Below are 10,912 nucleotides of genomic sequence, written 5' to 3' on the forward strand. Positions count from 1 at the left end.
TATATTCCTTGAACATTTTAGAAAATGGGATCTGTTGTTCACAACCGGAAGTAGAACAAAACTAGACAACCTCTTGACAGACTATGAGAAGTGATCCTGTAGGGTAGTCCTCAGGGACTAGGAGAAGGGTCCTCAAACCTTTTGTGAGAGCAGGGGTGGATCAGGAGAAAGCACTTGGGAAAGAGCCTGAGGTTATTTGGTGCCCCCCCATGAAAGGGGAGCCACTGAATAGATGGTGACTGAAGGGGCCTCAGCTAGTTCAGCATTTTTCCCTTATGGACACAGTCGAAAGAGACATTTTATGACTGGTAGAGACCTTGGAAAGAGAGGATTGCACAATCTCACACACCTGTTACAGAGGCAGTCTTTAGAAGTTGGCCTCTATCAGGCATCTGGCCAGCTTAAAAAGAATTTTAATCAAGAAGAGATTTATGAGGTAACATCGCTGGGTCTCTCTCTTCTCTGAAGCCCCTTTGATACCAAAGCAAAAGGTTGCCCAGTCAATTGGTTGCTTATCGGGCCTATCTTAATTATAAGTTGGAAATCAGGTTGTAAGTTAAATGGTCATTAGGCTGTTACTCTTCTGTCTGAGAACCTGTGCACTGGGTGCATTTCTGAAAGGAGATTTTCTTCATCTTGAGAGTCACCGCTGAGCTAAACTGAACCATAAAGCCAGCCAGGAAACCTCCTGCTGTGCACAGTTTTTCCCCAAGCTTACAGCATCATTATGCAAATCCATCATTGACATTAGAGAAAGGCCACTGACAATGTCAAGGCAAATGTTAGCCAATTTTCGCTTAGCCCCATTTTAGGTCTTCCCAGAGCTGATGTTCAAGTGCTAAAATATGAACATCGTTTAAATGTCTCAGGGGGGTGCGGTTTGGTTCCTGCTACTGGAGTGGTTCAATGAAAGGAAGAAACTCATCTGCAGAGGGGCCTCTGCACTTCTGTCTCCTCCATCAGCTACCACGGTGCTTTTGGTTTACTGCTTTACTGGTGGTTCTTTTTTTTTTAAATAAATTTATTTTTTTATTGGTGTTCAATTGCCAACATATAGAATAACACCCAGTGCTCATCCCGTCAAGTGCCCACCTCAATGCTCGTCACCCAGTCACCCCCACGCCCCGCCCACCTCCCCTTCCACCACCCCTAGTTCATTTCCCAGAGTTAGGAGTCTTTCATGTTCTGTCTCCCTTTCTGATATTTCCCACTCATTTTTTCTCCTTTCCCCTTTATTCCCTTTCACTATTTTTTATATTCCCCAAATGGATGAGACCATATAATGTTTGTCCTTCTCCGATTGACTTACTTCACTCAGCATAATACCCTCCAGTTCCATCCACGGGGAAGCAAATGGTGGGTATTCGTCGTTTCTAATGGCTGAGTAATAGTCCATTGTATACATAGACCACATCTTCTTTATCCATTTGTCTTTCGATGGACACCGAGGCTCCTTCCACAGTTTGGCTATTGTGGACATTGCTGCTATAAACATTGGGGTGCAGGTGTCCCGGCATTTCATTGCATCTATATCTTTGGGGTAAATCCCCAACAGTGCAGTTGTTGGGTCATAGGGAAGATCTATTTTTAACTCTTTGAGGAACCTCCCCACAGTTTTCCAGAGTGGCTGCACCAGTTCACATTCCCACCAACAGTGCAGGAGGGTTCCCCTTTCTCCACATCCTCTCCAAAATTTGTAGTTTCCTGCTTTGTTAATTTTCCCCATTCTCACTGGTGTGAGGTGGTATCTCATTGTGGTTTTGATTTGTATTTCCCTGATGGCAAGTGATGCGGAGCATTTCCTCATGTGCTTGTTGGCCATGTCTATGTCTTCCTCTGTGAGATTTCTGTTTACTGGTGGTTCTTGTAACACTCTCAGGCGGCGGTTTCCGGGACACTGACCACTGTGAGCTCTGCTCTGCTGGAATTTTGTTGTGTCTGAATGTGAAACAGAAGCACCTGCAGCCCACATTTTATCTTGATGCTTCTGTTTTGTTTGGCTTTGTTTGTTTTTACGTACGTAGCTCTACCCAGCGTAGCCACAGTGGTCTAGGAACCATAAACATGTGGCTTCCCAAACAGAATAAAATGGCTACAAAAATCTCTCTTATTGGTTACAGAGGCTGCAGAAACAGATTTGTGGACATCGTGAGCTGAAAATAGAGTATGACTTAGAATGGTCTCTACATTCTGCGTGTGAGTTACCAGAAGCCTGCCCCCAAAGAACTTTCCCATAGTCTCAAAGTAAATCAGTGGCATAAGAGGAGAACCCAGACTTTCTGATATCCAGTCTAGTATTCATTCTACTGCAATACATTGTTGCTGGGGAGTGTTTGAGGGCTAGGGTCCAGTCTTCCACTGAGGCAATATGGACATCTTTTTTGTTGTTTGTTTGTTTGTTTTAGCATTTATCTAGAGCCTGTTATGTAACAGGCTGTGTTTAACCCTTAAAGTTATAATTCTTTTTTAAATTAATTTTTAAATTTAAATTCAAATTGCCAACATATAGTATAACACCCAGTGCTCATCCCATCAAGTGAATATGGGCATCTTCTTATGCCATGGAATTCGGGAGGTTTCCCAAACCTCTGGAGAGGACCAGAATCCAAAGCCTTACATCTACCAAAGTAGGAAGCTTAGATCTTTGCCCAACAATGATGATGACCACGATGTGCAAATGACCCAGAGGATGATGTTTTAAGAGGATGACCTCACTGAAGTACATATCTTTGATTGGACTAGCTGGATTCCATGTCAACTATGTCAGCCTTGGTATCCAGGAAGTCTGGAAAATATGCACAGTCCATCAAGAAATGTGTGATGGGTTTTCAGGCTCTATCAAAGAGTGACTTGGGAGATTACCAGTGTAGATTACCAGGGTTTTAAAGGGTACAGGCCAGAGGACAAAAAGGGTGAAGCAAGAAGGATGGAAGGGGAAAATAAGACCAGTACAGATGAGAGGATAACTGGACTGAAAAAAAGATGTAAGAGCAGGAATTCAAAGAAAGAAGTCAGGTATCTTAGTATCTATCGTGGGCTTACAAACCAGTTGAGCTCTTACTGTTGAAGTTTCTACTTCAAAGCCAGATTGGCGGCTTCTGTGAATAGACACTAGACAGGGTGCCAAAGAGTGGATATAGTCTAAAAGTAGAATGCTGATGAACCAAACCCTGATCCCTGAGTTCAGAAACTATCTCTAAGTCTAATAAGGGCAAACAAAAACTGGAGTTGGGAGGGACGAATCTGATATGATGAGCCAATAAGATGGGGCCAGGACATTTACATCTTGTGCAACTTACAGTGTTTCCTGTTGGTGGTGGAGCAAGCCTCTGTTTCTACAGTTTAATTCCTAACATATAGCTTAGTGCCTGGGACATAGTAGGAGTTCAAGAAATCTTTCTTGAATGAATGGATTAGTGAAGTATGTTCTTTCTGAAAGACCCACTCTTCTGAGTTGGAAGATTGGTGATAGGGACAAAAGAAAAGTCCAGAAGATATGTAGAATGAGATGAACATGACAGAAAGGTGTGTGGGTAGACTTGAGGTTATAACATGGGGGGCCTGGACAGGTGCCTAAAAGATAGACTTAGTACAGTTTATTATTCTGCTGAAAGCAAAGTTTCTGTTCTCTTTTATATAAATTGATATGATGTCTCTTTGTGAGCATATTTTGAAGTTTGGAGTATTGGAGTAAATATGAATTATCATCATTGTGCACCTTAACTGAGTCAAGATATGTTTGTTTTCCCTGGTCTGTTTCTTTGGGGCCTCTGTAGTATAGAATAGGTTTGAGGTATACATAGGTTGGATAAATCTCAATGTATTTCTTCTCTTCACCATTTAAGAAGGACTAATGTGAAGACATTTCTTGTTAGGCTCATATGTCACAACTTGTATTGACATTAAAAGGGAGTCTTTAATGCCCTTATGATCAAAGAGTACAAGGAGAATCACTGAGTTACCATGCCAAAGTGTTTATGGTCATGACAATTTAGAAGCACCATGTTCATAAGAGTCTTCTCAATTGTTTCTTGCTCTGTATTTTCGTGACATGTTGCAGATTGACCTCGAATTCTAGTACAATTTAGGCTCATCGGAGCTACTTTCACCAATGTGTAGTAAACGAATGAATCAGTGGACTCAGAAGCATTATTCATATTGTACGGTGAGGGAGATATTCAAATGTCTCACTGGTACTCATTAAAGAAAGAAAATAGTATTGGAATATTCTTTTCTCCAATTTCTTACAAGCCTGGCTGCTGGGTCATGATGTCCTTGACATTCAGCAAAATGGACTGGGTAAAAATGAATCATTGCAGAGTTAGTTCCTGCTGCTTGGATTTTTGCTTACCAGTCCTTAGGAGTTTAGCGTAGTGTGTTTGGGTTTGAAGTTTGCCTTCCTTCCTTCCTTGCTATTAACTTTGTGCAAGTTATTTAATTTTTGGAGTGCCAGTTTCCTTTTCCATTAAATTATGATAATGACAATGTCTGTTCTGTAAAGTTATTATGAGATTTGTGTGATGCTAAATGTATATCACTATATAACAGTGCTTGGCACTTAGTGCTCAGTGTTTTCTGTTATTATTATTTTTTCATTATTAATATTTTAAAAGATTTTTATTGGCACGTAAATGGAAGTCTGGAAGAACAACTGCTGGTTTCTTTTTGGTAGACTGAGTTTAATGTGCTGGTCAAGTAATATGTAGTGCTATCCAACAATTTGGCTGAAATGTACAATTGTACAATGGAATTTTAGGAGAGTAATTGGATTGTAATGGAAGTGACATAGATGAAAACTGAAGTCAGAAGAGGAAAGAGAGTACCTTGGGAAAGAGTACAGAATGTGAAAAGGACTTCAAGCCTGAATCTTGGAGCAAACCCACCAACTGGAGTTAGAGAAGGAACTAGCAAAGCCAATAGAGGAGGGTTCAAGAAGTAGAACTAGAATATCTACACAAAAGACAAGTGATGGTCAACAGTTTCCAATACATCTGCAGAGGAAACAGTTTGAGTAGTCTATTCATTTTTGTTTCATTGCTTCCCGATAACAATTGAGTTAACAATTGAGTTCTTATCTTCCCGATAAGAATTGAGTTTTTCACTATATACATTCATTTTCCTAGCATGGTGCCTGACTTATGGTAAGTGGTCAATGTATACCTGTTAAGTGAGTGAATGAAAAGGACATTGGAAAGGGGAGTTTTCACGATGGCAGTTCAGATTGCAAAAGGTGGGATGCCTGGGTGGCTCAGTGGTTGAATGCCTGCCTTTGGCTCAGGGCGTGATCCCAGAGTCCGAGATCAAGTCCCACATCAGACTCCCTACGAGGAGCCTGCTTCTCCCTCTGCCTATGTCTCTGCCTCTCTCTCTGTCGATCTCTCATGAATAAATAATTAAAGCTTAAAAAAAAGATTGCTAAAGGTAAAAAACAATTGTATGATGAGAAGAAGGGAGGTGCCAGTTGAGGAAATGCTTATATCACAGGTGGGAGAAATAGGATAGTAACTGAAAGAAGTCACAAAGTCACAGGGTTTTTTTTTTCCTTAAAAAAAAAAAAACCAACTTGGAGGGGTGGGTGACCTGGGCATGTTTTTAATGTAGAGAGAAGAGAGCAATAGAGAAGAAGAGATTGAAGATGCTCCCCGAAGAAGGGTGGACTGATGGAATAAGAACTAGGATCGGGGGCATCTGAGTGGCTCAGTGGGTTCAGCGTCTGCCTTCGGCTCAGGTCATGATCAGGGTCCTGGGATGGAGTCCCACATCGGGTTCGGTGCTCAGTGGGGAGTCAGCTTCTCCCTCTACCTCTGCTGCTCCCCCTGCTCATACTCTCTTTCTCTCTCTCTCATCACTCATTCACTTGTGCGTGCTCTCTCTCAAATAAATAAATACAATCTTTTAAAGAAAGAAATAGGTTGGGAAGAAAAGAGTACAAGTGGAGCACCTAATACTCTGTGATTTAGGAAAGGAAAGTATGGCCAAGGTGAGGTTTGGGGATAGAAGGGAGGGGCGATGAGAGACCTTGTGTCATGTGGTCTAAGTATCCTTGGTGTTGGAGAGGATAGGTGGGGCTAAGGATTTGAACCAGAAAGACCGGGATCTACTCTACAGAATGCTTTACCTCTGTTCTATAGGCTAGATGAGTGGGCGCATTGGCCTTTGCCTTTGGCTAAGGGTTTCACATATTCCTTGGGTTCTGAAATTATTTCTGAAGAATATTTTGTATATTTGTAATTTCAGTCGTTAATAATAAAGCTCTAATAATAGAGACAAATCTTTTAAGAACTAAGAGACACTTTTATAAAATGGTGTAAAATCATGCCAGATTCTAAGAATGTTCGTTATTGTCAATAGTCATGTTGGCAGAGCATAATTAATTTTATTTCATTTATTCTCTCAATGCTAAGGCAATACCATTTCCAAGTCTGGGAGAAGAGAGGCTTCAGTGTTTTCATGATAGTAATTCACAAGTGTAAATTACTGGTTTATGGACACACACACCTTGCAAATGTCACTATTACATTTGTAGCCCTGTGGGATCCACTGTTTGAATTTAATCAGCCTCTGTTAAACATTTTTAGTGAGTTTTTTTGAGTGTGCTTTAATTTTTTTTTTTTTTTGCCTCATCATGTTTTTAGTTTTTTTATTTTTTTCAAAAGAAAAGGATTCACTCTATGTCTGCATGGGAGCAACTGGACTGAATCTGAGCCAAAAGTTTTAAGTTGATTTGGTTCATATTCTGTAGAGTTTTGGGATTCTTGTAACAGAAAGAAGCTGAATGATACAATTGGCTAGAGCTAAGAACTGCACAAGCATGTAGTCCCCATCTCCTCTAGCATACAAATAAATGACACTAGGCTTCTTAAATACACAACACTCATCCAGCCCCAACAGCACCATTTTATAATCAGCAAGTGTGTGGTGTGTATGTGTGTGTGTGTGTGTGGGGGGGGAGATCTTCAGTATGAAGATGTTTCTGTTATAAGAGTGCTTAGAATTTATAGGTGTTTTTACTTCCACAGCTTTTAACCCCTAGATTTCTTTTTTTTTTAAGATTTTATTTATTTATTAGTGAGAGACACAGAGAGAGAAGCAGAGACATAGGCAGAGTGAGAGGCAGGCTCCCTGCGGGGAGCCCGATGTGAGACTCGATCCCAGGACCCTGGGACCATGACCTGAGACAAAGGCAGACGCTCAACCACTGAGCCACCCAGGTGCCCATAACATCTAGATTTCATCCTCAAGATCTTCTTCTGCTTGCTTCACTGGAGTAATTTTTGTGAGCTCTTGCCATTTTAAATCTGGATCATTTAATACTTGGTGCTTCCCTCAATTCTGGAATGGCCTGTAGCTTTTATATTGGCCAGTTTACAACAAAAGCTGATTTTTTTTCCTTTGCAGTTCTTTATGGTTTTTCCCTTTCGTTCTGCTCTTTGGCAGCAAAAGAACTCATTAAAAACTTCAATGTGTGGTTTGAAATCTGAATTTTGATTTCTGAGGGTTTCAAGTCTTTTTACTTTTTTGTTTTTATAAAGCAAGATGTTTTGATTTTTGAGAACTCATTCAACTATCAAGCTTATTTTTCATGGATTTTAAAATTACCGTTTAACATCTCTGTCCTTTGTGTTTAGTGCATTTGGGATGAACAGTATTATTATAACCATTTGGATATGAGTTCCTGAGACTCAGATGCTACCACATTTTGTTCAATTGTAAAGATATAATTTTAACTCTCAAGCATATAGATGCAAAGGTTGCATTCAGATAGTTATTTTCCTGCCCACATTAAATTTTATAACTGATAAGTTTCCTTCTTCACTTGGGCTGATCACTTAAAACCAAATCTGAAGCCCACTTTCAATAGCTCCATAGGACCATAGGTGTCTATTTCTGGTGGCCTGTCTCCTCCCCCACCCAATTTTTACTACTTTCCATTTGCCCTGTTTCTTTAAACTATTTGATTTTTCTTCTTTTATCTATGCTTATGACTTTAAGTACTTGGCAGAAGGAGGTGGGTGATAAGTACATATAAATGGTGTCTATAGCATGGACTTCCTATAACCTCCCAGTTTTCTGGAAGACACTTTAGGAAATTTTGTTATCACCTTCTAAAACAGCACTTCCAAGGATGTTTATCTAGTTACTTCCTAATAGGTTTCTGTTCCACCCTCTAACCCTAACAAGTGCAAGCATCTCTGTGGAGGAGCCACACTATATATATCTGGGGAAGCTTTCAGCCACATCGACTGTCATTATTTTATTTCTGAAGGTCAATAACCTTGGAGAATGGGCCTTTGAAACAAAGTTGTGGAAAGTGCCTTAACAGATTAAGGACATGCTTCTATACCATGGCCACTGTTTCGTACTGCTGCAAGTATTGTAATATTCAGAAATGTCTTGCTGTCAACTCTCTGAACATGCTACAACTTCTGTCTTTTGCTACCTTGAAGCATAAATGCTTACTTGAAGTAAGGTAATGTGAGATTATGTGATACTGATAGGACATTTAAAAATGGATTTTGAAAGGCAAAGTCCAAGAATGGCCCTTCCTTTTTGAGAATCTGCATTCTATAATTTTGAGTCAGCAAATACAACTTTAATATAATCCTCCAGAGCCAGAACAGCGGTTGGTATATTTGAAATGACCTGTAGAGTTTGCTATCTGTGCTCTGTTGACTCAGTTGGTCAGAACTCTGCATATTTTGAGCAGGATTAATATTGTTAACTACCCTTTTGATTTAGGAAACATTTAGCAATACTATTTCACCATCTAGAAGCTTTTTCTGGGCCATTAAAAATGTCAAATTGAATCCAGTCAGGAGTTTTACCATGTTCTCCATATAGAAGGTGATTCTGCAGAATATTATTGAAGAAATCATCAAGCAATATTGAGTCTGATGGTGTTTCTCAGGGCTGTAAGCACTGGGAGCTGTTGATTAGGATTTCGACATTTACATTAATGAATGAAGGGTAGAAATGTACTTCTTTAGTACTTTGACAATTTTATACAGTAGTTTGATCTCCAATGACTTTAGTAAGATGAGAGATATTAAAATGGCATGCATTTGGAACCTGGGAATGGCCAAGAACATTTTATGAGTCTGCATAGTATTTAAAAAGTCTATTTCAGGGCACCTGGGTGGCTCTGAGCATCTGCCTTTGGTTCAGGTTGTGATCCCAGGGTCCTGGGATCGAGTCCCACATCGGGCTCCCTGCAGGGAGCCTGTTTCTCACTCTGCCTATGTCTCTGCCTGTCCCTCTGTCTCTCATGAATAAATAAAATCTTTAAAAAAATAAAATAAAAAGTCTATTTCAAGGTAAAATGGAATATCTTGGCACATTTGCCTTTACAACACTAACCTAGTCCTGGAGTACCACTCCTTCACCACGACACATGCATTGTATAAAAACATTGCCTTGCTTCCTGGAAGAGGAAAATTCAGTCGTTCTTAAAGGGAATAAACTGAAAGTTTCTATTTAGCTGACAGTCAATATTTGAGATGTTATTTAGGCCTTAGTAGGGGAATAGGCTGATGGGGAAACACGTGGTTAACCTGACCAAGGCTGATAAAGAGTGGGTGCTGAATGTCAGCAGAGCTGAACTCTCTGCTGGAGACAGGGTGGGCCTCTTGTGATCAGTCTTGTTATTGCCTGTGCTTCTGAACTCCCTTGTTCCTTTTTAAAAATTGACTAAATTTTGCATATAACATTGGGTAAATTAAAGGTTTTACAAGCTATTACTTTGATAAATTTATATATTGTAATGTGTTGTAATTATAGTGATATTTATCACCTTACATAATACAATATTGTTGTCCATAACTATTACACTGTATATTAGAGCTCTGTGGCTTATTTAGGACTCATTGCAAGTTCATACCCTCAGATAGCATCAGTATCCATCTGTGCTCCCTCTTCCCTGGTAACCATCATTTTACTCTCTGTTTTTTTTTTCAGATTTACTTTTTTTTAGATTCCACATAGAAGTGTTATTATACAATACTTGTCTTTCTCTGTCTTACTTATATCACTTAGCATAATGTGCTTCAAATCCATCCATGTTGTTACAAATAGCAGGATATTCTCCTTTCTGATGACTGAAGAATATTCCATCGTATTTACAACTTTTTAAAAATCATTCATCCATTGATGGGGTTGTAACAATTTGATGAAAGATGGTCAGAAGAGCTAAACAAATATTTTTCCATGAAGGACATCAAAATTGCTAACAAGTACATGAAAAAATGATCAGTATAGCTAATCATCAAGGAAATGCAAATCAAATTCACAGTGAGATATCACCTCACACCTGTTAAAGTCATTAGGAAGACAGGAGACAACAGGTGCTAGAGAGGATGTGGTGAAAAGGAAACCCTTATACACTGTTGATGGGAATATAAATATGTCAACAACTATGGAAAGTAATACAAAAGTTCCTCAAAAAATTTAAAATAGAAATGCCATACAATCCAGAAATTCCACTTGTAGGTATATACCCAAAGGAAATGAAAACAGGATTTTGAAAAGATATCTCACCTCCTTGTTCTTAACATATAAATAGCAATCTAACTCTAACTTCCTGTGTCCCTGACACTTTCACCTCTGGAAAACCATATCTTGATATCCTAGTCTCCATCTTTAAAACCAGGCATGATACAATGATTTCATCCCCAACCCCCATGCCTGCCCCTATTCCTGATAGTTTCACTTCTCTACTTGTTCCTTGACCATTTCTAAACTCGGATAAACCCAGTCACTGTTATTCAGAAGAAAGGGCCTGAATCCTAAACAGTTTATGAAGACATGTTTAAAGCAAAAAAAAAAAAATCTATATATCTATATAGATATAGATATAGATATAGATATATATTTCTCTTGTGCTATGACATCATGTTGCTAAAAGAAGGATTAAAAA

The sequence above is a fragment of the Vulpes lagopus genome, chromosome X, assembly GCF_018345385.1.
Source record: "Vulpes lagopus strain Blue_001 chromosome X, ASM1834538v1, whole genome shotgun sequence".
In the NCBI taxonomy this organism is placed as follows: Eukaryota; Metazoa; Chordata; class Mammalia; order Carnivora; family Canidae; genus Vulpes; species Vulpes lagopus.